This window comes from Herpailurus yagouaroundi, unplaced genomic scaffold (genome assembly GCF_014898765.1).
Source record: "Herpailurus yagouaroundi ecotype Mexico unplaced genomic scaffold, PumYag 160, whole genome shotgun sequence".
In the NCBI taxonomy this organism is placed as follows: domain Eukaryota; kingdom Metazoa; phylum Chordata; class Mammalia; order Carnivora; family Felidae; genus Herpailurus; species Herpailurus yagouaroundi.
The window spans coordinates 18,942,339-18,946,954 of record NW_024412401.1 but is presented as its reverse complement, the minus strand read 5'-3'; the positions used below and the strand labels follow the sequence as shown (position 1 = coordinate 18,946,954).

General features: G+C 48.2%; 1 non-coding gene across 1 annotated transcript; it reads left to right on the top strand.

Moving 5' to 3' along the window:
- Positions 1–998: 998 nt before the first annotated feature.
- On the top strand, positions 999–1,101 carry LOC121035206 (U6 spliceosomal RNA). The gene has a single exon (XR_005792794.1). It is a non-coding gene; the product is annotated as a U6 spliceosomal RNA (small nuclear RNA).
- Positions 1,102–4,616: the final 3,515 nt, after the last annotated feature.

The window sequence follows — 4,616 nt, the reverse complement described above, 5'->3', positions numbered from 1 at the left end:
AAGTGATGTTTTCAAGCAAGCCTTGAGCTAGATGAGCCAGGAAAAGGCAATTCAGGTGGATTAGCCTGGTATATAACCAAAGGCGTGGATTAGCCCTTATAGACCTTTGAAGAGACCTATAAGTAGTTCTGCATGGCTGGGGATAGCATGAGATGAGGATGGCGATGTAGGCAGGGGTCTTGAAAGCCCAGTTTGGAGCGAGGAGGTAACACATTCCCCATCTCCCTCCCCTTCTACAGCTGTCAAGACTGGCCTGAGTCAGACTTCCCTGAACTCACTTCCCACCTCTTCCCGCCTTTCTCTTCCTTCCCTCCTTCCCCTCCTCCCTCTGCTCTCAACTCCTCCCTTCCCCTGGGGGTGAGACCGCCTGGCTCCGGGGCCAACTCCACCCCTCCCCTACCTGGCCAGCCCACTGACGTAAGCTTGGCCGGGCGGGGCGTGTCTGGTTTGCAGCTTTGGAGCCTGGCCTAGCTGCCTCCCTCACCGCTCCTGGCTTTGTGGGAAAGCCTGGGATGCTGGTGTGCTCTAGGAGCTTATCTGGGGGTTCCAGGGCTCAAGAGAGTCTCTTCCTCTGGAGACATCTTGCTCTGGGGGAGGGAACAGTGGTGTCAGAGCCAGGGCTTCTCGGGACCCAGCCTCGCGTCATACCACCTCCAGGGGAACTGGCTCTAGGCCCTCTCCTCCCCTAGTGACTCACAGCAGGCTTGGTCTCCAGGGTCCTCAATCCAATTGTGCTTGGAAGTGATGAAGTGTGATAACAGCCCTAATGACAATAGGTCCTATGTATCCAGCTCTTAGTGTGTTGGCACTATGAGTCACCTACACCTTGTAACTCTCAACTTTACGCAACCCAATAATATTTTTCAATGCCATTTTTAGCATTCATAGATAATATAACCAACCTTCATCACAGTTTCATAATATTAAACTAAAAAATGCCTCATAATTTAAAGGCGGAAATAAAAGGTGTTTAGAATACAAGAATATATATTTTTTGCTTGCTTGGGCAGCACATATACTAAAATTGGAACAATACAGAGAAGATTAGCATGGCCCCTGTGCAAGAACAACATGCAAATTTGTGATGATAGCACGTAGCCTGCTTAGGGTTCCCTCTCTCCCTCTCTCTGTCTCTCTGTCTCTCTGTCTGTCTGTCTGTCTGTCTGTCTCTCTCTCTCACTCTCAGCCTTCTCCTTCTCAAAATAAATAAACTTTTGGAGCTCCTGGGTGGCTCAGTCAGTTAAGCGTCCAACTCTTGATTTCAGCTCAGGTCATGATCTCACCGTGTGTGAGTTCCAGCCCTATGTCAGGATCTGCACTGACAGTGCACAGCCTGCTTGGGATTCTGTCTCTCTTTCTCTGCCTCTCTCTCTCTCTCTCTCTCTTTGCCCCTCCCTCCCTGCCCCTCTCTCCCAAAATAAAGAAATAAACATTATATGGGGTGCCTGGGTGGCTCAGTCGGTTAAGCGTCTGACTTCAGCTCAGGTCATGATCTCGCCGTCCTTGAGTTCAGGCCCCGAGTCGGGCTCTGTGCTGACAGCTCAGAGCCTGGAGCCTGTTTCAGATTCTGTGTCTCCCTCTCTCTCTGCCCCTCCCCCACTCATGCTCTGTCTGTCTCTGAAAAATGAATAAACCTTTAAAAAATTTTTTTAAAATAAAAAAAGAAATAAACATTATAAATAAATAAACAGACTTAAAAAAAGATTTGTGAGGGGCACCTGGGTGGCTTAGTCAGTTAAGTATCTGACTTTGACTCATGTCATGATCTCTCAGTTTGCGAGGGCGAGCCCCACATTGGGCTTGCTGCTGTCAGCACAGAACCGGCTTCAGATCCTCTGTTCTCCTCTCTCTCTGCTCCTCTTCCACTTGTGCTCTCTCTCTCAAAAATAAATAAACATTAAAAATAGTTTGTGTGGGGCGCCTGGGTGGCGCAGTCGGTTAGGCGTCCGACTTCAGCCAGGTCACGATCTCGCGGTCCGTGAGTTCGAGCCCCGCGTCAGGCTCTGGGCTGATGGCTCAGAGCCTGGAGCCTGTTTCCAATTCTGTGTCTCCCTCTCTCTCTGCCCCTCCCCCGTTCATGCTCTGTCTCTCTCTGTCCCCCCAAAAAAATAAAAACGTTGAAAAAAAAATAGTTTGTGAAATGTTCAATATGGAAATGCTTGGACAGACCCCGCTGGCAGATACAATGAAGGAGCTATCCCCTGTAAATGGGCAACAACTACAAACACAGGCTGTTACACCTATGTTACATTATTGGCTCCAACAGCAACCACCAGCACTGTTGCCATTCAATCATGATTTCTGCAATGGTGAACTTCTCTGCTAAAGTTCCAAATAAAACAGAATCCAATCTTCCCTTGATTGACACAGTGCTCCCCTGTCTTTTGTTTGCCCCTCCAGATCCATTCTCCCCCACTTCTCTATCCTGCTGTTGGCCCTGGGAGCCTGACACAACCACCACACTCTTGGCCTCTGATTTCCTGTTGAGTTTGGCCAATGAAAGACAGGAGATGGAATGAGGGAGGGGAAGGAGATTGGGGTTTTTATTTTTCTGCCTACCTCCTATCTATACCTCCATCTTAAAGTCACTGCTGTTCTCAGGGTGGCTACAGAGGGTTGAATGAGGGCCCCCAAAAGCTGTGGGGCAACCTGATATGGTGGAGGCCAGCAGCACAGGCGGTGAAAGAATTCACCCAAGGCAGAACAAAGGAGAAAGAAGTCTATTGAATAAGTTGCAAGGGAAGCAGCAGGCAGGACAGCAAGGAGGCTGTGGTACGGGGCTGTAGTTAAGGGGGAAGGTGAGGAGGTATGCAAACATACAGAATTGTCCCCTTTTGATACTTGTGCCTGTGTGTAAGTAGCCCATTGGTCAGCTAGGGCCCCTGGATGTTTTGAAGTGGGTTGCCTACTGGGTCTGTTTGCTTTCAGCCCGGTGGTCACTGTGGGCCCTTTTACCTTACCTTTTTCCATTGCTCAAGCCTGTTGCCTAAAAGTGGCCTCGCCAATGTCCACGTTCTAACTTCTGGAACCTGTGCATGTAACCTTATTTGGAGAAAGGATCTGTGCAGATGTAATTAAGACTCTTGAGATGTGATTGCCCTAGATCATCTGGATGGACCCTAAATTCAAAGACAAGTGTCTTCAGAAGACACAGAAGAGAAGACACAGAGAAGAGATGGCCATGTAAAGATGGAAGCAGAGACCGAAGTGATGCAGACAACCAAGGAACACTGGGGGCCCCCAGAAGCTGGAAGAGGCCAGGAAGGATTCTCCCGTGGGGTCTTCGGAGGCACTGTGGCCTTGATGGTGCCTTGATTTCAGACTTTTGACCTTGAGAATGATGAGAATAAATTTTTGTTGCTTTGAACCAGCAAGGTCGTGGTGATTTGTTGTGGCAGCCTGGGAATCTAATACTGTCAGCAACACTTCTTCCCTGTCAGGTTCCAGTAATCTCGCCCCGCCCCCCACCTCCCCCTTGGATATATAGCGGTGGTGACAGCTGTGCTGCTGCTGGACCTGGGTGCCTGCCCTGTCCTGTCTGGCTTCCCCACACCTGTCCACACCTTTGTAATTCGTCATTTTCCAAATTAACCCCTCCCTGAATTATCCTCCCGTGAGGGTGCTGATTCCTGTCAAAGTGCTGACAGTGACACAGGGCAAACACATTCCTGGAACACTCAACTGACATTAAAACCATGCAAAAATACTTTGTGGTTCTTTTTTACATTATTGTAACGTCAGATAAATGAATGTCCAACGGACCATATGAAAGCTTGGCGGATGAGTAACAGCTTGTTACTGTGGAGGAGTGTCCTAAGCATCACAGGACATCTAGGATCTTTAGTTAGAAGGGTTCCACAGTCATTGTTACAACCAAACATGACCTTACAATTTCCAGCTCCCTCCTCCCTCCCAACTCCCTCCCTCTCTCCCTCCCAGAGTGACATCATTCGATGGAGAACCACTGGTTATATAATATTTTTTTAAACCCTACAACCACATTTTAACTAGAAACTGTCTCTACTTTACACATGTGGAAATAGTCTCAAAGAGACAAAGAAACCTGCTTGGGTCTTTGCGGGGGGGGGGGTGTTGGGGTTTCAGACTCAGATATGACTGGATTTAAGGCCTGTGTTCCTAGTCACAAACTGTACTGCCCCCTTTGTATTTTGGGTCTTTGTCAGGGTCAAAGGGCAGAGACAGTGCTGGAAGAGGTCAAATGTAACTCATAATAAGGAGGGGTTCCATCAAAGATGTGCCAGTCTGGGAATGGTATGCTACATATAACAATATACAAGTTCAAAATCTCAGTGACTTCACACAGTAAGGATTTATTTATTGCACCTGTAAAATCCAATTCAGATCTTCTTGGTAGGGTGACTCCTGGGCAGCTCTTCTCCAGGCAGTGAAATCAGAGATTTGGCCTTCTTCCATGAGGAAGCTCCCATCTCAGAGCCTTTTGTTTCGAGCCTTATAGAGATCGGAGAGAGGGTGTGGAAGATTACCTGGGATATTTTATGGGCAAATGTGGAAATGGCATGCTTTTCTTCTACCTTCCTCCTATTGGCTGAACTCAGTCATATGGTCCATATCTAGATGCCAAGGGGCCTGGGAAA